The sequence below is a fragment of the Lonchura striata genome, chromosome 8 (genome assembly GCF_050655825.1).
Source record: "Lonchura striata isolate lonStrDom1 chromosome 8, ASM5065582v1, whole genome shotgun sequence".
Lineage (NCBI taxonomy): Eukaryota > Metazoa > Chordata > Aves > Passeriformes > Estrildidae > Lonchura > Lonchura striata.
Genome location: NC_140710.1, coordinates 2,541,739 through 2,568,291, shown reverse-complemented (window position 1 = coordinate 2,568,291; position 26,553 = coordinate 2,541,739). Strand labels below are relative to the sequence as shown.

The 26,553-nt window shown below is 43.0% G+C and overlaps 1 long non-coding RNA gene across 1 annotated transcript in view; it reads right to left on the bottom strand.

Annotated features, from left to right (window-relative positions):
• LOC146766727 (uncharacterized) overlaps positions 1-25,710 on the bottom strand; it is a 39,174-nt gene extending 13,464 nt beyond the window's left edge. Inside the window, exon 1 of the long non-coding RNA XR_014956855.1 lies at positions 22,714-25,710. This is a non-coding gene — a long non-coding RNA (uncharacterized LOC146766727). The remainder of the gene's footprint in view (positions 1-22,713) is intronic.
• Positions 25,711-26,553: the final 843 nt, after the last annotated feature.

Below are 26,553 nucleotides of genomic sequence, written 5' to 3'. Positions count from 1 at the left end.
GAGCCCAGGACAGGCAATCACCCGTGCCTGCCATGTCCTTGCTGCTCAAAATCCTAAAATGCTGGTTTTTGTCCAGGGAAGGCAACCAGAGAAAACCAGGATTGGAAGGTGGAACAGGACCTCAGGTACCACAGCTCCCGTTCTGGAATGTTCCTCATGCTCCCAAAGAAACCAAAGATGTGCTGTGCCCTCCAGCACTGCCCACCCCAGTGTGCTGCCCTCGCTGGCACTGCTGGGGCACTTTTGGGGAATATTTCCCTCACCTGTCCCACCCCAGCACTCCCAGCTCAGCCAGAGCAGGCTCCTGGGGCTGCTCAGACAGGTCCCCACGTTTTGTGGCGTTTCCATAAAAACAGCAAAAGCAAGTTTGTGGTTTTGCTGTTTTTATGGAACTCCAGCTCCAGCTGGAAAGCCCTTGAAGGCCCATTCCAGCATTCAGTGGGTTCTCGGTGTTGCCTGAGGTGGGAAAAGCAGCTGGAAGGGAGAGGAAGGCTCAGTCCCATCCTGCATTGTTACAGCACCAAACCAGCCTGTCGCCCTGATTTTTAAGATTTTCTAAAGCCTTCTGAGTTTACATTCTGTTAAAAAACTTTCCCACACAATTTCTATAGACAACATATTGTTTTACATTCCTTCATGGGGGTAGAAAAACTTAATATACTAGTGGTTTGTCCAATGTCTTTGGAGAGGTGGCCCATTCACTCTCCAATCCAATGTCACCTTTAGAAAAGTATAAAAGTTGGAGTCAAAAAATAAACTTTCTTCTTTACCTTGCGAATAGCAGGTGGCTCGCGTCGTGCTTTCACGTGTCCTATAGCGACCCCAGCCCAGGGACAAGAGCCAGGAATTCCCTAATGGAAAAACAGGATTGTGGCTTTGGGGCACAGTGCACACCCCCTGCCCATCTCCCCAGCACAAACCTGCCCTGCCCCAGCCTCACCTCACACTAACACACAGAGTGGGAAAATATTTAAGAGTAAGAGCTGCAGATATGAAACTGAAGAGGGATGATGAGATGGGGGGGCCTCTGAAATCCCACTTTTCATCCCACCAAGCTGTTACTCCCCGTGCTCAGGAGACAAAAAACACCTGGTGGAGCGTGATAATTCTTAGTTAATTCTCCTTTTCTCATTCCTAACTTTATTTTAGGCTGCTCTTTGCTCGGTGAGCCCAGCCTTGTCTCCAGGGGAGCCCTGAGCTGGCAGATCTGGCTGCAGGTACCTTGCAAAGAATCCCCAGCACACAGTTCCCTGCAACTCTATTTTTAATATACATTGCTGACCCTAATGATGGTCTATTGAGATGAGGGCAAGGAATGTCTGATCAAGTGGAGATTAATTTTTGACTGTGCTGTCTGGAAATGCATGAAAATGCACTCCTTTTTCTATTTAGACTCACAGGATGCTTTGATTGATTGACTAGTTTACAAATGAAGGTGATAAAATTAGGTTGAAGACCACATACATTTCTTAAAATGAGTCTGGCTGGTCGTGGAGACAATGAGGTTTGGACAGATTGTATTGCTGGTTTAGGCAATCTTCTGAACATGTCAAGATTTATAGACCTGTACTGTAATGTTACAATTGCAGCTCACTGATATAGGTTTCTTTGCAAATTCTTTCCCATTTTATTTGAAAAAGGCCATTAGAGAGTTATAGACTATTGAAAAAGCTTTTCCTTTGCTAACCCTTAATAAACTCTTCCAAACAAGGACTACTGCATTTTTGTATTAAATTTAGACCAAAATCTATAAAGCATGTTCTCCCAGGTTTGGATAATTTGATTATTATTATCTAAATGGAGTTATGGTTCCTATTGGCTTGCAGGAGCACACACAGTAAATAAAAGGTAAGTTAAGGTTTGTGCAAGATCTTAGGACACTGAGAATTTTTCACTCATTTGGATTACTGGATTTTGGGAATGGGAAGTATATTTCTCTAGGCTAAGAAATTACAGAAAATAAAATCCTCATAATATAGTGCTGAAATTAATGTTGCTTTGAGCTAGAAACAAATCACTATTAATATTTCTTTATTCTTATTGTTGCAGAAATACCCACAGAAGCCTCGGGATTTTCTTAATAAAACAGACAAGGTTTACCAAACAAAAGAAAACAGACGACGATGGGTTTCATGCAAAATTAAAAACCATGATGACATTAAAAATCATTACAAGAGAAGAGCAATAGATAAGATATCAAAGCTCTTTATGAATTAATAATAAATCCTATTTTATACATTTTGCCATCAGACTAACGTTATCCAAGAAGTTTGTCAGCGGTGTCCTCGGGAGGAGGCCTGGCTATATTTTAATGTGAGCTCCCAGCTTTTGTTTTTTGCCTTTTCCACCTGAAAAGCCACCAGAATGTCATTTTTCCATGTGCTTGGAGTACTTGAGGACAATACACATCTCTCAGGACAAGGATAAATATCCTAAAACCAGCTTGGCATGTTCTGCCCATGGAGGAGAGGGGGAGGCTGTCCCTGCATGGAGCAGGACTGGCTCCCGTTCCTGCTGGGGAGCTGGGTGTCAATTTTGGGAGCAGCAGAAGCACCAAGGGAGGTGCTGGGTGCCACCAGGACCCATCAGGCAGATCAAAGAGGCTCCTTTAGTGAAAGGCCTGTGGGAGCATCTCCTCCTCCCACAGAAGCTTAGGGGTGAAAGGAGCAAACACTCCTTGAGCCTCCCTGCTTCCCTGGGCTGCCAAAAATGTGTCCTTTGTAGGGGTGCAGCATAAAAACCCAACTCCAGCTGCCTGGGGGCAGCTTCTTCCTCACCCAGCACCACCTCACTCCCAGCTTTGGCAGATGTTGGGTTTCATCTTTTTTTGCCAGAGTTGGGATTGTGAGGAATTTCTTGTTGGGACTCAGATGTTTGTTGGTTCTTATCTCAGCCTCACAAACCCTGAGTTCTGCAGCCCTTCACTCTAACAAACTACAAATGGAGTCCCATCTCTCTCTCTGCAAGGCCTTTCAAGGATCAAATGTCCAATTAAGAAATGACACCTGAATTATTTTCACTTTTAACCCAATAACCAATCACCTGTGCCCCCAGTGGGGACTTTTTTATCCAATTACACAAAACACCCAAACCCGTGGAGAAGAAGGTGAAGAAGAATCAGCCTCCACCCTAAAACCTCCACTTGCTTTATATCTATTACTATATTCTGAACCCTTAACCTCTAATTTTCCCACCATATTATATTACTTTTATTCAAACTGCACACCCACAATCCCAGTTCTGTCATTCCATTTTGGAAGCTTCTCCACAGCCTCAGGTCAATGCAGTGTTCTCCTGGGGGTCAGTGCCTGGCAGCACAGAAAGTCCCGAATTCTCAGTAACCAGGGGTCCAACAGCAAAGCAGAGCAGGATTTTCCTGAATTAATTTACCTGTGCCTTCAGGGGGGATTCACCTTCCCCCAGCCTAAGCACACCCTCCCTTCCATCAGAGCTCAGCCTTAAAACTCAACACTAGTGAGGATTTGGGAAGGAGGCGAGGGCACAGATCAGGATAAAGATGAGGAGGACACATCCCTGCAGTCCCCACGGGCTCAGCTGCTCTGCCTGCAGGGTGAGTTTTGATTCTGAGTTACCCAGTGAAGGGCTGTGATGGGATGAACGGTGGGAGAAGTGCCTGGGAAGTTCCCAACTCCAGAAAATGACTCATCCAGCACTTGGATGTCGACAGCTGCTGCTTCTCCATCATCCCCAGCTTGCAGCCAGCTCTCCTCAGCTCATGGGATGTGTCTGGGATTTTCCATCACTGTGTGGTTTCTCTTTCTTTAAAAGAATTTTGCAATGAGGAGAAACCAATAAATACCTGAAGTCTGAAACCAGCTGGTTACTAAGGACCCAGTGGGTGTGTGGGCTGCTTTTCTGTAGGGCTCTGACAGTGTTCTAGGGGTTATCAGAAGAGGGGATTTCTCAGGTTGCTGAACTGATCACACTTTGCACCTTGCTGGTGATTTTTATTGTACATTAAACCCGGTGCACTGAGGAAAAAGCAGCACTAAGCAACAAAACAAATGCCCCTTAAATCTAATTCTAAATACGTGATCAAAGATGAGCTAATTTTCTTTTCTTAAAAAAATAGATTGCCTGTTAAAAACACAGCATTAAAACAGAGGAAAAGCAAACTGGCAAATCAGAAAGGCTCTGATATTCCTGGCTGAACCATGGGTACTTCACTCTATCTATTCTAATGCACTTCAAGGCAGGTTTACTCTCCTCACCACCCGCTGTAATGGGAGCGACTCCTGTAATAGCTCTAAATGTTTTCTAGGAATGTCTGAAACCTTCCAGCAGAGGTGTTTAAAGGTTTAGCTATGTTTGAAATACAGCTATTTTTCAATCTGGCCAGCCAGCCAATCCAGGGGCCCGCGAGTAGCCAAGAGTCTGCCATCTTTCTCTGATTGTCACTGCAAATAGACTGATGGATCACTTCCCTGTGTCACTGCTCCAGACTGGTGACAATCAGGGAAATGATTGTGTCTGCCTCTACACAGATCTGTAATTGATTGCCCAAACCCTAAGACTCTCTTTCCCAGTTGATATGATGGAACATTGGACTGAAATCACTCTCGATGAGGAGGAGTCAGGACCATTTGTTATTTACTTCTTTCCTTGCTCCTTCCCCGTGCCCTGCTGGAATTGTCCCACAAGAACACATTATGGTAATCAGACAGAATGTATGTATAGGAATCAATCAAAGGCAGAGCCGTCACAAGAGTTATGACATTACAAAGTCTGTTTGTAACTTTTGATTTATGGAAGATTTTCTGGTTTATAAATTGAGTGTGAGGCATGTTGGGATGGCTTAACCCTTGGACTTCTCGAGGATAAAAAAGCTGGGGGGAAGGAATTAACTCAGGATGGGCAGAGCCAGTCTCCCCTTACTCATAAGCACTCCATTACGAAATGAGACTAATGATATTTGCTTTGGATTTCCAGCTTGAAAATCTTTTTGCATGAAAAGAAAACGCTTTGCAGAAAAATTAATAATGCACATCTACTAGAAATCTTCCTAGGCACAGCCTGCTCTCACTGCACACATGTTTAATTCTTGTTCTGTGGCATCAGCAGCCGTCCAGCCCTGCTCCCCAAAACATCTGCTTAACTCCAGCTCTGGGCCTCCAGCCACTGCAGCTCCATGGGTTTTAAGCACACTTATCCCCAGGCTTTAGGAGCTTTGCTAATGCTAAACATTAACTTAAACATCTGCTTCCTGTCACTCTGCTTTTCACCTCTGCACGGTCCCACAGCCACCAGGTCTGAGACTCAGTTTTAAACAGTTCTCAGCTGCACTGACATGGACAGAACAGAGATACCAAGGCAAGTTAGAGAAGAGGTGGGGCCTGAGTGTAGTATAACATATCAAATTAATGCTGCAAATGTGTGAAAAAGATATATATTTAACAGTTGATGTGGTTGTTTACATCTCAGGAGATGTGTGTGTGTGAATGGCTCAGGGTACGCAAGAAAAACATTTTTATATATTATAATATAAATATTATATTATACATTATATATAACATATATAATATGTATGTTATACTTTATCTATATGTATATATGTGTGTGTGTATGCATATATATATATATATATATATATATATATAAAACATTTAAACGTGAATCTATTTATTTTCTTCTCCAATCTAAATACCTGCATTATCTTTTTGGAATTTCAAATATATTATTTTTTGGTGTAAAATTGCATTTGGAAACTCTCATCCCCCACCACATCCCTATCTACCACTAAGCTTTCCTCTTTCAGGACTTCCCACATCACTTCGTTTCTAATTGGAATCACCCCTCTGTTCTCTGATTTCATTTCTGATTTGATGCTGTTGTTTTGCAGGGAGAAAATTGTTTTTCAGTGACATTCTGCTAGAATGCATCCTCCTCGAGCAGGCTGTGTTCAAGAGCTGCTCTGCTCTGGGTGGGAGTGGATTCCAGCAGGGATACAGCAGCTCCTGATCGTGTCTGTGCAGAGCTGAAGTTGCTTTTCAGCCCCTTGGCTTGGTGAGATGGATCCAAAACACTGGGAAATGCAAGGCTGGAAACATGAGCTGGATACCCATCATTTTTGGTGGGAGATGTTGTAGCTTTTACCACTTCAAATGTTCAGAGGCCAAATGGGCAGAGCCAAGAGCAGCAGCATTTCCCTTCCTGGGAAAAGCCTGCATCAGCCTTTGGGGGAAACACAGAGATTAATCCAGGGTGAAGCCACATGGCACTAAAATCCAGATATTAAAGTGGAGATGCTTCGTGGGATTCAGTGGAATTAGAATTTTATTTTTGTTATTTATTGTAGCCACAGCTTAGAGTTTTGATCAATGACCAGAGAGCTGGATGAAACCCTGCACAAAAGGCTCTTCAAAGAGAATCCCAAAACTTGTGCTGTGGGTTGCAGTATCACAGCTCCTGCTTTAAAAGTCACCCCTAAGAGCAGAATTCAGCTCCTCACACATTCCAACACTTGCATAACTTTCAAATATTTACCTGCTAAACTTCACTGTGCAATATATTTAGCCATTCTGCTGACAGCTGTACTCATTTTACTGGCTAATTGCTAGAAGAAATCAGGTTTTCTTTTTAATAGCATGGCAGACCTTCCCCGCTTAATCTCCTCCTTCAGCTCCAAACTGAAAGCTAATCAGACTGCAGATCCCACTGGGCACACTCTGTGTTTTTTTAATACATTAGGAAACCTCTATCACTATCACTGGAAAACTTAAAAAACCATTTAAAAACAAAAAAGAGGAATAAATGAAAATATTATGAACCTGGAAATGTTAATTAAGCCATTTTCAAAGAAAAGGCTTTTGATTCAGAATAAAATGCCATGTCACTTATTAAGAGTTAACATTTTTCCCTCAAAAAAAGGGTTCAGAATCATTAAAAAAATTAAGCCATATAAATGGATGCTATGAAGTTCTGTTACAACAAGCTAAGAGTCAAATAAAGGCTTGGCAGAATATTTTAATTGATGTCCCTGTGTCAGGATACCACCTTTGATCTTTCATAGGCCTCTCTCACCCTCATGGACAATGCAACAGAGACAATTCCTTCTTATCATCATTATTTTTATCCTTCTGGGAAGGTTTTCTCTGATAATTCACACACACACACAAACTCCTGCATCACCCTGGCAGGGTGGATCAGAGAGAACCAGTGATTCAGCAAATCTTGGGTGAGATCCTGATCCTGAGTCCTCACACCAGGCTGGGGAGCACTGAAAAATGTCCAGATAAAATAGAATAAAATAAACGAATGGCCAGAAAAACAATCACATCAGAATCAGCAAACAAAGCTGGAGCATCAGTATAAGTTGCTCAGTGCAGATATGGAATTGTCAGAGTATTAACCAGAATATTTTCCTCTTCCACAGGCTGTGATCAGGGCACTGTTACAAGCTATGGAAGAGAGGAGCTGCTCCCTGTGATATTTCATTTTTTTTGGTTAGCTTGAGGTAGTAATGAACAAGTCACAGCCAAGTGAATTAATCTCCCTGGCTCTCCAGAAATGAAACTTCATGTACAGCAATTTGGCTTTCATTGCTTTTTCACTGTGCCCTTTCTCTAAGATTCTTCATAAAAAAGTAAAATTAAATTAAAACCAGTGGAAAGCGTGTTTTAACCGCTCCAAAAATGCTCGTAGATTTTCCATTAGGCACACACACTCAATCCAGCAGCACGGAAAATCAGGAGGCTGTGGTAAGCACATTGTAATGGTTCAGAATTTTCAAAACAGATCCCGTGGGTTAATTTAATTTAATCTGAGTGTGGGGGGTCCATGGCTAGCTGGCATTTATGGCAACACCAGCAGGAGCAGCCAGAATTCCTCTCAGCACCAAAAAATGCCCAGGAGGAGCAACCAACAGGAACTCTTGATCTGACCACACTTGAGACACTTCCAAAAGCCCAAAAGGCTTTTGCTTCCCTTGCCCAACCTATTGCTGGGGAATTCTCTGATTGTTTTTTATTTCAGTTTCATGTCTTACTCTGCTGTTTCCTGAATATTTAATTGCTCCCCACTCAACAGCTCGTTTAAGCCCCCACTCACCTGTGAGCAGGTGAATATCCTGTTAAGCACAGACTAAATTCCAGTTGTTTGAATGTGTGTTCATTTAAGCCCTGACCACCACAAAATAGGAAATGTATATTTTAATAGTTAGTTAGCTCAATTAACCCTCATTAAACCAGTTGGTGCTTCATCAACATAAACCAAATATAATAAATCTCTTCAGAACCCCACTGTATATTGAGTAGATGGCAATTAATTAAAAACATGGTATTAGCAGTTTACCAATGATGGCATAAATATGTATCTATATCACATCACTGTTTATCTCTGTAAATATGTTTTTAATAAGCTTGTGGTATTTAGTCAGCATACAATAACTGTCTCATTAAGCTTAAATTAAATGCATGGTTAAGCATATTAAAAACACTTAATTTAAAGCATTGCCAACATCCTTCATATCAGTTCCCAACGTGGTTACGGTTTCTCAGGGTTTTAGAGATTCGGACAAGATTGGTGGCCCTGTGACTTTCTCCTCAGTGTTTATTAAGAGTCTGAGTTCTTTAATGCCCTAATTTCATAAATACAGAGCCACTCAGCCTGTGTAAAGGAGACTGAGTTTTATTAAGGCAAGAATACTCATGTGTCCAAGCTCTGAGCAGACAAAATTAAATATATATATATATATAAGACAGAGGCTTTAATAATAAAAGAAGAAAAAAAAGGGAAAGGCCGCTGTTGGAATAACAATAAAGAGAATGTTGCTGTCCATGATTCTTCATTTATGGATAGCTGGAGACATGAATACATCTGCCTACAGCTCGTGCACTGCTGTTCCCAGCAAGGAGAGGCATCTCCAGGGCCCGTGGGGTTCGTGTGCCCAGCAAAGCAACGGCCAGGCAGGGACAGCCACTGCTGAGGTTTTACTGCCCTGGGAGGTCCCTCCTGGAACCCCTCGGTAGCTGATTATGTCACAGAAATTATTTAAAACACACGTGAAACGGCAGCTAAATCAAGAGTTCCCATGATTTTTTTTCCAAAGCAATGAAATTCAGGACAAACACTCTACTATGCATGGAGATCACCACCTGGAGAGTAGAACTCTTCATTTCACACCCTGTCTTTCCAAATGGAACTCGAATGAAGTCGTGTGTTTTATTCATTTTATTATTTCCTGGGCTATTTATATTGGCATTTAGAAAACATACGGCAGAAAATTCAAATTTACAGCAATGCTCTGCGCTGCTGTACTGCCATCCATGTAATGAGCTCCAAAGGCTTTGTGAACTTGGCTGCACTTAAGCCTTGTATTCCACACTGGGCACTTCATAATAATGCAGGAATAAATAGCACCAGGAACAATGCTCAGGGTGGCTCTCAGAGGTGCAGAAAATGAGGGACAGGAACATTGCAGGACCATGTGCTAGGGAAGCTCTGACAGTTTGGTGTTTCCAACCAGCACCAGCAGAAGATGCAAGCACTTCTCACCCCAGAAAATCAGGGCTCGTAAGAGAATTTCACAGTTTTGTTGGTGTTTGTGAGGAGGGGAGATCTGGGATTTCTGTGGCTGGGCTTTTCTCCTGAGGACATCCTGAATACTGGCAAAGCTGGATGTCCATGGACTCGTCCTAATGAAGCAATCACCAAAAACCTCTGGGTGGAGTTTCTCACCTACAGCCCCTATTTGCTTTTTAGTTTTGAATTTGTAGCGTTTCACCTTTTTCTTCACTGATACATCATAAAATTGCAAAATCTGCTTCCCTGCCATGTGCTTCCTGTCCTCAGCTGAGGCTGCTCTGACATGGTCTGTGAAGTTCATGAACCCCTGCAGAGCCTGAGCAGATTTGGACTGATTCCTGCTCTATTACAGGAGTCTGAGCAAGCCAAATTTTCTGTGAGTTTAATTTTCGTTATGTTCACCTCAGTCCAACTGAACCCAGCTAGACAGTCCAGTTTGTCTGACTCCATTGTCTCATTGTTCTTTAAAACAGCAAAAGCCAGTATCTTTAAGGAGGATGATGAAATCCATGGGATGCTGGATGGACAGGCAGACAGCTGGATGAGAACTGCTTGAGGTGTGGGGCTTCCTACTAGGATCAGTTAATTCTGATGATTTCTATTATTCAGGTAGCACAGATTAAGGTTTCAGTTCAATACTGGAAAGCTGACATGCTGCTTTTTGTGAAAACATATCAGAGAAGGAAGAAAAAAAATATCGGGGAAGTAAAGTCATAGGAAAAATTGAAAATGACATTAAAAAACCAGCAGATGGAATATCTTGTGTTTGCTCCTCTTCAGCTCTGCTACAGCCATGCTCTAAAATCCCCTGGCTTTGCCCTGAGAATTTCCCTGCTCAGGGAAGTCACTGGTGCTCAGGGGAGGAAGAAAGGTGAGTTCCAGTGCTGGGCTTGTGGCCTTGATTCCCACCCATTCCAAAGGCTGAGCTGGAATCAGTGGATTCTCAGTTGCAGCAGCAGATTTGGCGCATCAGAAATCTGAAATCCTTGTGTGTCTCAGTACCTGGAAGGGCCATCCTGGTTTCCACAAACAGGATCAGCTCAGGGAAGCTGGGGGAAGGGAATGTCAGCAGCATTCTCACTTCTCTATATATTATTTTTGCAAACATGAGGTGCAAATTGTTTGTAGAATCTCAATTACACCCCTTATAATATTGTCATGTGCAATCAGCTCACTATGAAAACAGGGCTTTCAGAGGGTAAGAAAATCATTTGAACTTGTGATCTACAATGGATTTGAATATTCAGATAAGGTCACTGGTCAGAGCAGGGGTGACAGCTGTGGTCAATAAACAGGTTCAGTGAGACAAAATCTTTCTGTCTGTGTGGGAATAGCCTGAAGAAAAGAGGTCCTCAGGAGGGAGCAGGGAGATCAAATTGAGCTGTGTCACCACTTTATTTGCAGGATGCTCAGGGGTGATGGAAGCCTTTGGTGTGGCCACCAGGCCATGCTGCTGATCCTGCTGACAATGTCACTGCGGTGCCACCAGGTCAGATGTTCTGCTTGGCTGTCTGATGCTGAGCCATGGCTTGTTTGGCTTCCTGCTGATCGACCCCTGACAGGCTACAAACAGCCTTGAGCAGAGCCAGGCAGAAGAGAAAAGTGGCTCTGAAGTCCCCATTCCTGGGTGCTCAGTGTGACACCTCTCTGCAGAGCCTGAAAACCAGAACAAGATGAAACGTGGCTCCTGGCAGTCATGGTCCTCTGTGTCATGGCTGAGCACATAAAAACAGGACAATATTTTAAAATCCTGGCTTTCCTTTCAACACCAGTGAAGAATCAGCCTCCTAATTAACTCCAAGCAGAGCACTGCTGGAAATCCAGTGGTGAGCACGAGCAGCACAGTTAAGATCACACTTAAGAAGCTAAGGATGATTAACCTTTGCCTAGGTTATAAAATGCCCCATTTAAGAACTGTTGCTACTGAATATATCAGCTGGATATCAATTGGATTATTGAATGAGAAGTTATACTTGATGTTTGGGATGATGATATATGTATGGTTACAAACTGTTTATGAGAAGTGGGAAAGCCAATAAAAGATTAGTGCAGATTTAAATGGATTTTCCCTCTTTGCCTTTTCCTGGGTTAATTCATGCAGATGGAAGGCAGTTTTCATCTACCTTAGGAAGGTGTCACCTTTGGGGTTGCACTGAGACACATCCTGCTGCTGTTATCAATCAAATTACACTGGGCCCAAGTGCTGACATTTAGTTTTGAATCTGCATTTCCACAATTCCTTTGTTTTCACAAGTTCAAGATAAACTTTCCCAATATTTCAGCCTGAATTCATCTTTCCAAGTGCTAACATTTAGTTTTGAACCTGCATTTCCACAATTCCTTTGTTTTCACAAGTTCAGGATAAACTTTCCCGAGAGCTACTGAGAGCAGGTTTTCAGTCTGAATTAAGCTTCCTCCACAGGCACTAACTAAAGGGAAAATCTTTGATTTTCTGAGGCCAAGCTGTGGCTTCAGCCTGTAAACCTTTCTTCCACTGCAGCTTGAACAGACACAGATTTACCTGCCAGAGATGTCAGACTCCAGGGAACAGTGAAATTTTGATTTTTGAGCTAAAAGTGCCGTTTCAATGGACTGGAAGCCCAGTCCTGACCCTGCCTGGAGGACTGGAATTTTCTACCTAGGGGAACACCCTCCTACTTTGTGTTTGTCCCCAGGAGTAACTTTATTTCATTGACTCTATTTCATAGCAGAACTAATTCCTCCCACTGAAAACAAAACCCAAAAATGACCAAACAAAAGCGAGGATAATGATGGTACTGTGATGCTCAGGTGAGATTTCCAGCTCTCCCAAAATCCAGGAGCATCTGAGAAGGGAAATCTTGGTTCAAACCCATCTCTGCTAATATGTACAGCCTTAAAGCCTAAAGACAAGACAGTCTTCTTTCAAATTTACAACAGCCTGTGTTTAAAAACCTGACAACCCCAAAATGGGCTCTCCATAAACCATAGTGGCACGATTCCTGCAGCTGTAATGTAGGTTGTGTCAGCATTTCCATTATACTCTACACTGCTATTTTTCAGGGGTTTAGATCTTGGCTATAAAAATCCACCTGGGTTGGAGAGTTGGCAAGTTGGAATTCCAGCAGGGGAATTAATTTTTTCAACTAAATTTGAAAAATAAATTCCATTAGAACTCTAGACAGCCCAGACAAGCTGTGTTTGAGGATGCTCCTGTTTGCCACAGTTCCATTAATATTTTTGAAATTTCATCAGTATTTTTACCACCTGTTTTACAGCTCAGTAAGTAGATTCATTTTGGCTGGAATGCCATTCCACCTCTGGAATTTCACAGCTAAAATTATTCTGGTCCCATTCTACTTTCACATATATAATTTTTTTTTTCAAACTGGTTTCTTTGGGTTTGTTTGTTTGTTTGTTTGTTTGTTTGTTTGTTTGTTTTTTGTGCGGGGCATCTCCTTTGTCCTGTGCTTTCCTCAAATCTGTCATTCTCTGGAACTGCAATATTTCCCATAATTTCCCATTTTTGTCCCATTGTTTGCACACAGACAGCAGAAGTTCCCCCCAAGGCCTGTGATTGTCAGATCCCTCCTTGGATCTGCTAAAATCCATTTTTCCAGTATCTTTAGATTTGCTGCCATTTGTGTACCTAACTGCAAGTTTTTTGGAATCTTTGCCACTTTATTTTCCTGGAAGATTTCTGGAAAATATTCCAAACCAAGACCCACACAAGTATCACTCAGCAATGCCATGCAATACCTATTTTTCTTCCACACTGCAAGGATGAGCAGGAGGCTAAAAATCAGAAAAAAAAGGAACAGGAAATAGAGATGAGGAAAACTCTCAGATTCACTGATGATTTCAGGTAATGTCTGGAGTGCGTTATATTTATTTTCCACTGATGATCCTTAGATGTTGTGAAATTGCCATCACTGTAAGGATGGGGCAGTAGTCTTAGTTTTCCCTTTTTAGTGTGCAGGAACAGGTTAAGATAAATCAGAAACACTAAAATCAAGATTCACAAATCACAAGCTATTACATTTCATTATTAATCTTTTTTATTTTAATGATGCCCCTGTTCCTCAGTGGTTGATCATGAGGAGGGACATGGATGGAGGGAACACAATGCAAGTACAGAGTTAAGTTGTCCCTATTGATAAAAAGACCTCATTTTACAACTAATCACAGATTAGTAATTTGGGAATATTCCTGGATTCCCAGTGGAATGTCCAAGCAGCCTCTTGGCAGAGCCATGATCTTGATGCCTCCCTATACTTTTAAATCCCACCCTTCAATTTGAGAACAACAAAAGTGCTCCAGCCCCCACCTTCCATTAGATTAATATTTGGGTTTGATTTTGGCACTGCCACCATTAGGATATTTCATTTAGGTAAAGGATCTAAATCTCCTTTTCCCTCCAGCAGCCCTCAGGAACTCCCAGCAGTGCTGCAGGCACGCAGGTGAAGGATTGCTCCGTGGAACTCCTGCTCAGGTCTCCACTGAGCCCTGGCACAATTAAATTGGCTGTGCAAGGTCAGGATTTTGTCTCCCAGGCTGGAAGAGACGAGTCAGCAGAAACTCTTCCAGGCTCTGCTAGCTGGCCATGGAGAACAGCAAAGGGAAGTGCTTGGAATAATGAGCTCCTCAAAGCCTGGGATAGTTTATGTCTGATTCATCAGGCAGTCAAAATGCAGCTCCACAGCCAAGGAACACATTTTTTTTGGAAGGGATCTACTCATAACCAGAGGAAGGATTGCTCTCCTGTGTGGCCACAGACCTTTGGCGGGTGTGCTCGGGCTGCCCTGGGAACAGGCAACATCAGGGTGGGGTTGATTTAAATTCTTCCCAAATCACAGCTGTGATTTGTGCTGCTGCTCAGTGGGATCTTCTGTTCCTCAGCGCCACTTTGGATTTCATTATTCCAAAGCTGAATTAACCCCTTGCTCAGCCCTCTCTCCTCACTTTGCTCCCATCTGGACTTTTGGGATTACACTTGTGAGCAAAGGAAATCTGCCTATCTTTCACCTTGAATTTCCAACCAAGACCACAAACTATGTAAATGAGCAGCCTTCCTCTGTCTCCTCTGCTGTCTATATAGATTTTCCAGCACCACAGCTATATTCCATAGAGCTGCATCTCCGTTCACTTGGAACGGATGGAAAAACCTTTCCCATTAATGGGTTTCACCGTGTTGGAGACTCACAGTGCAATAAAGCTGCATTTCTGTTACTCTAACAAAGTCTCAGCCAGAATTTACATAGAAGGCTGGTGGAAAAGCATTTAGATGATGGGAGAGGAGAAAGTTAGGCTGGACAGGATGGCAGCAGGATATGAAAGTGATAAATAGAGAGTGGAGAAGACACAGGAAACATGGGCAAGTTATTACTGACAACAGGGCAGGCAGCAGAGAAGAAGTGAACCGGAGTTTTACTGGATCCCAGCTTTTCCAAAGTATCTTTACACACACAGCTGGACTTCAGGTTCTTTCTGTGTTTCAGAAGGAAAATTAAGAAGTTGTAGGATATAAATGGTTAGAAAAGGGCTGTATGGGGAGCTGGAAGCCAATGCAGCCAGATAGAGAGAGAAGGCAGAAGAGGAAAACAGGGCAGGAACGCAAAGGCAGAGCTCAGTGGGACTGCCCTCACCTGGAGCTGCTCCCACAGCCTTGTGTTTATAACCAGGGATTTTAAACACTCAGGATAACTCAGTGCCTTGCTGAAGAGATCCTGACTCCCCAGAGACCCCACATGAATGGGGTCACGATGGTAACAAGCCCCTGTGCCCCAACAACCTGCTCTGCACGGAGGGATTCCTGCCTGGAACAGTCACTGCCACCAGCGAGGCTTTGTGGAAAGGGACACCAGCAGCTGCTGACGCCATGGAAACCAGGCAGGAGCAGGTGAGGCAGGCTACAGAGTCCAGAGGTGCCAGAGGGATGTCACAGCCTTGCAAACAGGTGGCAAGAGGTCGTGGTGAAAGGCTCCCCTTGCCCTCAGAGCACCTGAGGTGAAGAGAAGCAAAGATCTCAGAGCTGATCACACGGACAGCAATTCCAGCATCAGTGGGTGATGGAGATTGCTCCTGACAGGGGGTGGAAAGCAGCAGGGGATGCTTGGGGCCAGCCCTCCTGATCTGTGAGTGAAAGAGCAAAGTGCCCAGCACCACGGATCTGTTGGTGCTCACTTGAAGAGAAATCCAACCTAAAAATCTGTGGGACTCAGATTCAGTCAAAGGAAGAAATTGAGAATTTCTAGCCAGGCAGAGGCCTGGGAAAGAGCTGGGAAAGAAAGTCAATCATTCTTTATCTCTCTTGTTTTTTACATTGTTTATAGTTAAGTTCTATCACTGTGCGTCAAGCACTCTGCACCAATGGTGGTGGGTTGTTTTCACTTCAGAACCAATGGATTTGGTCCTTGTGGAGCTCTGTATAAAAGAGCAGGGTATTTTGAATAAATAGGAGTTTACTCTCAACAGTCTTCTGAATCAGAGTCTTCTTCATTCCCATCCTGCCTCGACAGCGACAAAAATCTCCGAGAGAGAAGACAGCTTCAGGGAACTTTAGAGGTTTTCTTCAAGCTAAATAACAGGTGAATGAAGGGAAGCATTGCTAACTTGGCACTTTTGCAAAGGATGTATTTCCTAAAGCAAAAAAAGCAATTATTGCCAAGTGATACTTGGAATAGTTCGAAAGTAGTGACTCACTCATCATCTTGTACCACTTTGCTGTTCAGAGGTTCTTCAATGGAACTCATGTCTGCATACAAACAGAATCATTACTCCTAATTTCTATCCCCCATTGGTAGGCAGTCACTGTAGGCCAGCAGATCTTTTCTGTACAGGTGGAATGATCTGGGACAAAGCTGCATCCTGTCTGTCAATCTTTGCCACTCCAGAGCCTTCCTTTGGCAAAGGAGATTTCCCTGGGAGGCGGACACGGAGATCCTGGGACTGCACTGCACCTGGACATCAGTGGGCTCCACTGAGTGGCCACGTGCCACCCAGGAGCTCCCAGAATGTAAAGAGCACCTCCAAAGGGCACTGCTGGCATTTCAGGGCTGTCCAAAGTGTCCATAAAGTGGCTCTGCAGCTGACATGTCCCTGGTGGGAGCCAGGCCCTGCTCTGCTGCAGTTGCTCTGTGATCACCAAGATCTGCTGAGAGCACAGCTGCAACTTTCCCCTGCTGCCAGCAGAGCTGGAAGATGTCACTTCACTCTCCTTGCTCCTGTTTTTCCCTTTTTAAAGGTTTTATACTTTTTAAAGTTATTTTTTAAATAGCCATCACTGGTGGGAAAACCCTGGTCCTTCCACCCTGTCAGAGAAAGGGATTCAACAGGCCCAGGTTAGAGGCTGAATTTCCCTGGAGCCTCAGGTGCTCCTGCATGGGTGCAGCCTCCCCAACTCCCAACAGCTGATTCCTGCTACGCCTGGCTCTCCCCACATGGGAATGCAGCCTGGTTTCCATGTTTCTCTCACAGGGAATATTCATTCCACAGAAGATCTGTGCAGCTTGGTGTTAGGCCGGGGACACTGGTCAGAAATCGCAGCTCAAGGATTCCTGTTATTTTATAGCATTTTCTTTCCCCCTGTAACACAAGTGGATGTTGGAGCCAGAGGCAGCAGAGACCATCATCCACCACATTTGTCACCAAGCTTGATAGATAGTATTCCCAAGCCAATGCCATAAATGCTGTTTGGAAATTGCAAAGCCAGGCTGCTGCTGCTGCTGGTCTGGCCAAAAAGAATTAATTTATAATCATGAATATAAATTTCATAGATAGTATTATTGTCATTCTGCTTTTGAGTTATAGGACATATGGGGAGTGGCTTGTGGAGCAGAAGCAGTGTCACCATAATTCAGTGTAATTCCGTTGACGATCGTTCGATCCATCACGCAGCCATAAATCAATCAATTCCCTGCATTAAAGGGACAGACCTCACCTCTCAGAAGTTGGGGGTGGATCAGGGGGGGTCCAGGTGCTCCTGCTTGTGCTGACTAAGGCTGGGTTTGTGGCAGCCTCACTCCACGGAAGGATTTTCACTGTACTCTCATCACTGAGTGATGTTTTCCCATGTGACTCCATGCACGTTTTTTTAACAAACCCCACATCATTCATCCAGCTCCATCTTCCATCTCCCTGCCCTCTGCTGCACATTAAATTACTGGACTTCCTAAATGAATGATAGTTGACAAACTACAGTAAACTTCCTGTCCTGACTGAAATGACATTAATTCAACCGGAGCCCAATATATTCAAAGGTCTCTGAAATGCCATGAATTAGGGAGCAGATCTTTTCCATTAATGTGTCCCAGTCCCTCCCCAAGGCTACTGGCCTCAGGGAAAAATAAAAGCCAGCAGAGCCTCAGTGCCACAGAGCAGGGATGAAATGGCTTTGTGAGCACACTGCTGGGAAGGGGAGTGCAGGATGCTCAGGAAGAGCCCCCACAACCGTGGAGAGGCATTTTGGGAAGCAGAGTTAGAGGGTTAAGCAACCCCATTGTTCCCCTAATGGAAAAACATGATTATTCATGGGAGAGGCACAGTGTGTGGTTTGCCAATTACCCAGTCAAGGGCTATGCTCGCTCAGCCATGAGTGAGGGCAGTACCCATAATATTTTATTGCTATTAAGCCTCAACTTTGCATGTTTTTATATAGACTATAGGGTGTTTAATAGCCATGCAAAGCCATGACTTCCCTGCATACATTACAGCTGGGCAGAGGAGGATAAATCTTACCCCGGGCTGCCCACGCTGACCCTTCCTGCACAATGGAAAATATGCAGCTGTGCAAAATTGGGACACTTGGAGCTGGTCAAATGGGTCTTGTGTGCAAGATCTCATCTGTTCCGTGAAAATGCTAAACAAGTTCTGCAGGAGGCTGTCACAGAGCTGAAAGCAGGAACAGAGCATTTGGGTTGAAATAAAGATGTAGGTTTTTAAAATCAGGAAGGAAAATTACATTTTTAAATGTCCAGAAAAGTAAACAGTAATCCAAAATGGTCAAGAGGTTGTGATGCTTCCGGAAGAATGAGATTTAAATGCATTCCCATAGTTTAGTGTCAACCATTCTGGTTTATAATTGCAGGGATTAGTTTTTTGGATGCTGATATCTTCAGAGACAGGGTCAAGCTGCTTTCCCTGTGTGTCAGGGAAACGTCTTTGTGTTCTGAGCTCCACACCTGGATCAGCCTCGTGTGAGGAGAAAACACATTCCCAGTGGGAACCTGGATCAAAGAACTCTGATACCTGCCACTGTTACAGTTGGTTGATTCACCAGTAGCTTTAAATATAAAATTTTACTGGTGCCTATTTATTTATTTGTACTCTGGTATAATTGTACATATTCACATTTGTTAGTTATTCTATTTCTGTGAAATATCTGTGGTTTGAGCTCTGCCTTCCTCCTCAAGAATGAGACAATTACGATCCTTGACTCTCCTGGAATGCCAGATTTTTCTGCTCCTCCACAAAGTGGATCCACTCAGCGGTGTCAACTATTTTTTGACTTTGATAAAAATGTATTGAAAGTCAAGATCATCTCTTAATAGTTCACATTTCTATTTAATAACCTGCTGCAATGTCAAAAGATACAACCATCAGATTTCAGTTCCAAGAAGTATTATGCACTGCCATCCTATCTATTGATGCACATCAGACATGTCCATGTTATTCCATATTCTGTCCTTTCCAAAGGAAGGCTAAAGGAGACAGAGGGTGCAGATCTTGTTAGGTGCAGCCTCTGACACTATCACTATCAATTGTCTTTTCCCAGCACTGATCATCACCTCAATTATCTGCTGTCCAGCCTACCTGATAGGTTTTTGCAAACTATAACTCTTCTGTCGATGAACATGGAATAATGACAGCTCGGGGCAGATGGACGGAATACAAAAGAGATAAACCCAAAATGTGAGACACAAATGCAGGCAAACATCCCCCCGTGCCTCCAAATTCATCAGACAACCACACATATCTGCTCTCTTTACATCCACGTTGTGATACGCAGCCAGAAAGGGCTGAGTTAAACGTGCCCCACATGGCTCCGTTTTCTTTTCCTCTTTTATTTCACTCCCAAGCCAGAGAAAGGAGCAAAACACCCCGAAATACACAGAATACAGTACCAAACCCCGCATTTTTTAAATAATGTCTGGCAACTCATTCGTAAGTTGCTGTTGTATCCTTAAATAACAAGAAAAGAAAGCTGGTTTGTAAAAGTCTGTTTGGTCTAATTTTAATTTAGAGCATTTTTTTTAAAATCATTCCAATACGACAAGCTTGAGCCAAGGATGGAAAAAATCAAAGAAAAACTTGTAGGCAGTGAGCTGCTGCTGTAACTGTAGATTTTCCCCAATTCAATATTCCCCACAACAGGAGGAAATGGATTTTAGTGCAATATTAATTGAAGTTTTGCCAGTATAAGGTTCATGAGGTTAATTCGAAAAGAATACATTACCAATATATTTATAGCATTTAAATAAATTAGGATTGCGCTTCACACATCCATAACAGCTGTTAAATAATATTTTTATTCTATGTAAATTCTATCCATTCATCTCTGTTGTATAACAAATGACCATAATTATGGTGCTTCATTGGTAGGAAGGTCATTGGTAATCTTGCAATTTCTCATTGGTGTAAAAAGAGAAAACAGAAATGTTTGTGATGAATGTATTCAACCTTTTGCATACTTTGGTGCTTGGGACTGAGCATTAAAATGCAGCAAGAAATTAAGTCCTTCCCTTACACAGCATTTTTAATCTGGTGCTGTTGATTTGTTCTAGCGATGGCATTTACAACGCTTTTTCAGAGGGCTTTTTCCTATGTATTTTATATTTGCTTCCTCAGAAACGAAAAAGGTTCAAACATTCACAGCATCTCCCCTCTTCCTGGAAAAACCCCGCCAGAGCCAGATATCACAAACTCACAAGTTCCAGTCTCTGCCTTTTTAACTTGCAGCCCATAAATCTTGGATTATTGAAAAAGAATCAAATTAATGCTTCAAACCAAGTTGTAGAGAATTCTTGAATAAAAGTGAGACCACAGATTCTTACTGGAAGTCTCTGAATTGAGATTACTGAGCTAAAAGTGTAAATTTAGATTTTTTTTTTTTCCTAGTTCAGTGTTAATTTTTTAGATATTTGATTCTTAATTCCAAAAATGACTGAGTCTGTGTTTTCTGAGAATATATTTAAGAAGAGGCATTTCCCTCTTTAAAACAGCTATTACAAAATTCTTCTGTCTAACTTATTAAAATAGAGACTATATTGTCTAATTCAACCCCAAACTTTTATAGTTCTCTAGGTATAAACGCCCAGTCTGCTTTCTAGTGGAATATCCAATGATGACATGGATTTTATAGGCAGGAAATGAAGATGGAATATTAGCTGTTAATTCAGAGAGAGAAAAACAGAAGGAAAACAGAGAAGGAAGGGTGGCCTCTACCTGGGGCATCACTGAAACACTGATGCTGGAAAGATCCTCGGAACAGGGATCCATGCAATGGGAATTCTTTTTAATGAAGCTTGATTTAATCCCATTATTCTAATAAAGAGTAATCAATTGGCAGAAAATCTGAAGGTCTAGTTCAGCTGTGATTGGAGTCGGGTTGTTTTGAAGACAGGCGATACAATGGAGGAGAAGTGAGTTAATCAGCTTTTGGTCCACTAATCCCCACTTCCTGCAGCCACTCGGAGTTTTGAAGGAGGGCAATTTGGAAGCTGTCTTAGCATAAATCTCCAGCAAGTCCGTGGATGTCTGGGGGGAAAAAGCCCCTCAGCATTCACCAAGACACGCTTCAAGGAGATTCTACCCTTAATCCAATTTACTCAGCCGAATAAGTCCCACTGCTTCAGCTTGCCAACAAATTAAAATCCAGCTTCATAAAAACACCTTGAATTTGGAAGGTATTGGCTGGCCTGCTAGACTTGAAACTTCATTTATTCTGGCTAACTTCTCAATTATCTTCCCAGCAGTGGAGATGTGTAAAAGTGCAAAAATCAATAGGATTCTATTCCCTTTCTATTGGAAAGGGAAAAATTAATGAGATAGGACACTCTCTTAATCAGAAATAAATGTTTTAATTCAGATAATGACATAGTTTTCCCTCGCTGAAGGATGACAAATGCTGGGCTGCACCCCCAGCAGAAGCAGTTTCAATTTTATTGTAAATATAAAAGGTATTGATCGGTGAGATGCACAAACCCTATTGCTTACAAAAGCCATTCAGGGGGACTGGGAAAACTATTAAGCACCGGGTCAGAAATCAATAAACAACACTGAAATGTAGCAGAGGTCGCCCTAAGGCTTCGTGGCATCTTAGAAAGCCAAGTGGCAGAAATAGTGACAGAAATGTCTCTTGTGGAGCAATGTTAGGGATGAAGGGGTCACGCCTTTCATCTCTTCGGGGCTTTGACAGCTCCGTGGCACAGAAGTGATGCAGTCCTTCCTGGCTGCCTTTGATTTAAATACATGCTGATTCATCCCACAGCCCAGAGCAATGATTGTTTGGGGAAGTGCAAATAGATTGGCTCAGGGAATATTGTAGGAGGATTTTGATGCAGCTCCGCTTATGTAAACGGGATTTTTAATTCGAGCTTTGCTCGCCCTCTCCAGAAAAACGTGGATGCAAAAGCACAAAGGAGACTCTGAGTTGGGATCTTCCGACAAGCATTTTTTGAAAGATAAATTTAAAGAGGTGAGATTTAGAGGTATAAATAATAGTTTTAAAAATGGGGGTGGTGGGAGGGGTTGCACCATAAAAGTTATCCAATATTACGTTATTTGGAACAGTACAATGAACAGCTTCATTTTCCCTTTCCTCTTAAAACATGCTACCACTACAGAAGGTGACTTGCTGTGCCAAAAATCACTCTCCGTGCCTGAACAAATCCCAGTCACCCCAAGTCCTTGCTCTCTGCTCTTTGGTTGGAAAGTGGCAGCGCTGAGCCCAGCCTGGGTCTCTTCAAATCCCCCGAGGAGCCCATTCAGCAGCAGCTCCACAAACCAAAGCACCCGCAACGAAGAGAGCGGGCAGGCAAAGAGCTCTGCCCCCCGACGTGGCAGCTGATTTTCCACAGAAGACAATCATTTGAAAGGCTTAAAGCAGAGTATTGAAACTTTTAACAACATCATTCCAGAAGCAGAACCAGAGCCCCCAAAAAAAAAAAAAAAAATAAAAGCGAGTGACTGTACCTTCTGCTCCGGGAAATGCAGCTTCCCCCCTGACATGGGTATGATTATAAGATTGGTTAGGGTCAGGTTACCCATCAGTAGGTGAAGTGTTCAGGTGCTGAGGATTTCAGTTCCATCTCACCTCAGCTATTATGTCAGCTCCGTGTCATTTTCGTCCCGGGGAATGATTTGAGGGCTCGCCGTGTCCCCTGTTATTGCGGTCACTTGACCTCAGATGTAACTTCTGTTTAATCCCAGCGTTTTAACAAAGCCTGGAGTAGCACACACAGCACCAGGCACCACTTGACCTTTCCCAGCCTGCACGGTGCCAATTGGCTCAGCCTCGGATTCCACTGCCCCCTCCATTTGCAACAAATGAATGTTAAGGCCTCAATGAATTGACTCACGTTGGAAGTTATATTTTTTCATTGCCACAGTCGTTTTTAAATTGAATCCCCTTTTATCTTTAGTCCTGCAATAATGGTATTTTTCCTGTTGCATTTGGGTTGGGAGCATAGAAATGGGTTTGTTCTTAAAAAACAATCTTCAGCTCTGCCACGTGCTAATTTTAAGCACATGGTGCTCAGGGAGGATATGTAAAGACCAAGTGCCTTTGCTCTGTATGAAGGATCACTTTACATTTCTCAGTAATTAAAATGTTTTCTGTAATTTATCAAGCAAGCCTGACAAAATCTGGTAAGTAGAGAGAACTTTTGCAAACCGTATATAAGTTTAAAAGTGAAAACCATTTAATCACAGTATAGCAGGTTAGAAATGCAGTGCCCCAGCCACGCAAATAAGTTGTTATCACTCAGCAACTCCTTAATGACAGCTCATATAATAAAAATTTGTTACTAGAGGGGGATGTGGCCAGACTCAGTGGCCAGCACAGCCTTTGCACTGTCATTATTATTCTGATGTGAGCACTGCTCGAGCCAACTGCAATTTTGGGGATGTTCCTCAGAGTTCTTTCTCTTCTAAGAGCACCTTCCCATGCTGGACAAACCACCCAGGTCGATATTTAGATGCTGCTAAAAGATCTGCTCTACTGGGTTTTCCCATGGCTGCTTGGATGCAGGAGTGAAATAAATGCTTATGAATGAGCAAGAGTGGCAGGAGTTTTGTGCCAATCAGGAAAATTGGGATGAGATCAGTGGACTGATTTTCAAAGATGCAATACTGAGGATTCTTTGCAAATCAGGTGTTGGAACAGGGATTTAGGAACAGCAGAGGAATCCCAAGGGATCCACCCTGGAGTGGGCAGTGGCACCTGGGGCTCCCTCTGGCCCATTCCTGGATCTCAGCTTTCTGGGGTGCTTTATCCAGGAGGAGCCCAGCTGCAAACTCCAAACCTCTGCAAGGCAAGCCAAAGTTTTACAGGTAAAGGAAGCTTCCAAAATTCTGCTGGTCCAAAAAGAAATGTTTCCATAGGTGCAGACTCGGGCTACTTCACCAACACGAAGTGCAAGGATCAAGGTCTCCATGGATATTCACCTCTCAGCTCTGTTATCACTGGGAAGAAATCTCTAAAGCAGAATATACTGAGGTGGGTGAGGTGTTTGGGATGCAGCAGCTGCCACACACAGGGAAAATCTGCACAACCCAGCCCCTTTCCCAGCACTCCTCACTAACCAGGAACAAATTCAAACACGGGAGATGGTAGGCCCATAACAAATGTCCTCATCTCTGTTACCTTCCTAAAAAGCACTGGATTCAATGACATTAATTATCTTTAAATTAAAACACAAAATGCAGCGCTCTGCCTTGGGAGAGGAAGGCAGGAGATGGCCCAATCTGTCATTCCCATCAGAGCCTGGCCTCCCTCCCTACCCTAATGAGAGCTCTGGGTCTCTCCATAATCCATCTTCACATCCCTATTATGCCAGGCCCACCAAGCTCTCATCTCTGAAACTCTAAAAAATAATGGCAGTTCTAGCAGGCTGAAAGCTTCCCAAAAATTCAGATTTCCAAGCTGGAATTCAGTCTCTAAAGTTCTGAAAAACACACAGATAACAATCCAATGATTAAGACCAAGACTAAATCCTGAGGGCTGGACCCAAAGTCTGGGACTTTCTCCTAAATAAATCCCTATCAATGCATTAAACAGCTGTCCTTTGTGCAAATTTTTCTTCAGAGTTATTTAACAGAGAAACCAACTAGAGTTCATTAGTATTATTATTTTGCTCTTATTTTTTTATAGAATACACTTAGATCAAAAGCCATTAATTAGGATAATTTGGGGGAGAAGGGAACATGTGTAGGGCAACATGAGGCATTCAATAAACTCCTGCTAAACTGAAGGTCCAAATCACTGTTTTTATATGAGCCAGGAAAGACAGATTTGACAGGAGAAATTCCCAATTTTCAGAGACAAGGGTACATTTGGAGGGATATCCACATTTGCAGAGATATCCTCTTCTATGGAGGTGTTCTGAGGCCTCACCCACCCCACGTCACCCTCAAGCCCAACCTTATTTACAGCACTAGCAATAAAATTTTCTTTCCATTTAATGAGATTAAGGATGTCCTTCTCTCCCATTAAATGAGAAATTTTACCAGTGCGTTCTGGAAGAAGGACAAATTTAAGCACAAGCTTGGATTGAAATAATTTGCTGAATTAGCACTAAAATCTTTGGTCTTCTTTGGGGCTTTAAGAGCTCTGACTGAGCACCAGCTTCACTGGAGACAACCCAGCCACCAGAACTTTAAACATCAGAAGCAGAATTCTTCTATAATTTTCATCTTGCTTATCTTCAAATCAAAGAATGCCACTCGTTCAAAGAGCCTTTTATACTTTTTATCATTTCCATAAACACTGCTAATTATTTGAGCCTGGAGAGGTAGCAGTTATAAAGAACTCACTGATATCTTGAGGGTTTCAGAATGTACCTGGTTTGGACTGACTCAAAGGAACGAGCTGCATTTCATCTGCTCGCTGGCTGGAACATTCAGGAATGGTTTGGATCTTGATTTTCTCAGCTGGAATTTCCTGCATTCAATCCTAATTTCTGCCGGGCACTGGGGGAGAAGGGAAGTGGCTGCTGAGTGGTGGGAAGCCCTTCAGAGAGCCCAGAGCTGCAGAGGTGGCCCAGAAATGTCACCTGCCCTGTGCTGCAGCAGGGGACTCTGCCCGCTTCCTGTGCTCGGGGTTTGTGACAGCAGCAGGAACCTCTGCCAGCTCTGCCACCCTGCTCCCAGGGACACTTGGGATAGTCTCTGATTCCACACCTGGTCCAGCTCACCCCCATTTCATCTCATTTTTAATAAGCAATATTCCAGTGGCAACTTAAAGCATAAGTGGGGCCATGCTCTAAGAAAAAAGGCCTGGTTTATGAATTTATTTTGCAGGAGCTGAAGGCAGGGGTCAAATACCCTAAAGGCTAAAGCTGTGCTGTTTGCCAAAAGGAGCCTCACGAGCCTGACAACGCCTGCAAACAGAAGAAATCCTTTCTGAAAAAGAAGCTCCGGTGAAAATGTGGGTTTGGGTGTCCTTGACATTTATAATTTACAAGGGGATGATTATTAGCAACAATATCCACACTCACTTTAAGACCGAAATAGTAAATGTCACTTTATGCTATCCCTGCCTGGATGTGATGCCAGCAGACAAGTGAGAAATTGCAGGAATCCTGGAGATAAATCAACCTACAGCTCCATATTCAGCCTGACCCTGCTCTGCTGAGACATGGCAAGCCCCCAAAAAGGCAGGATGTTTCTTCTGAAAGAAATAGGTTTCTGGGACTGTGAACGTGCCCATTAATTTCAAATAAGATGTTGTGTACATAAAGTTTTTGGAGTTCTAGGATAATATTGTCCTACTTATCTACAGTGTGGAGAGACAGATTAGATAGAAAAAGGATT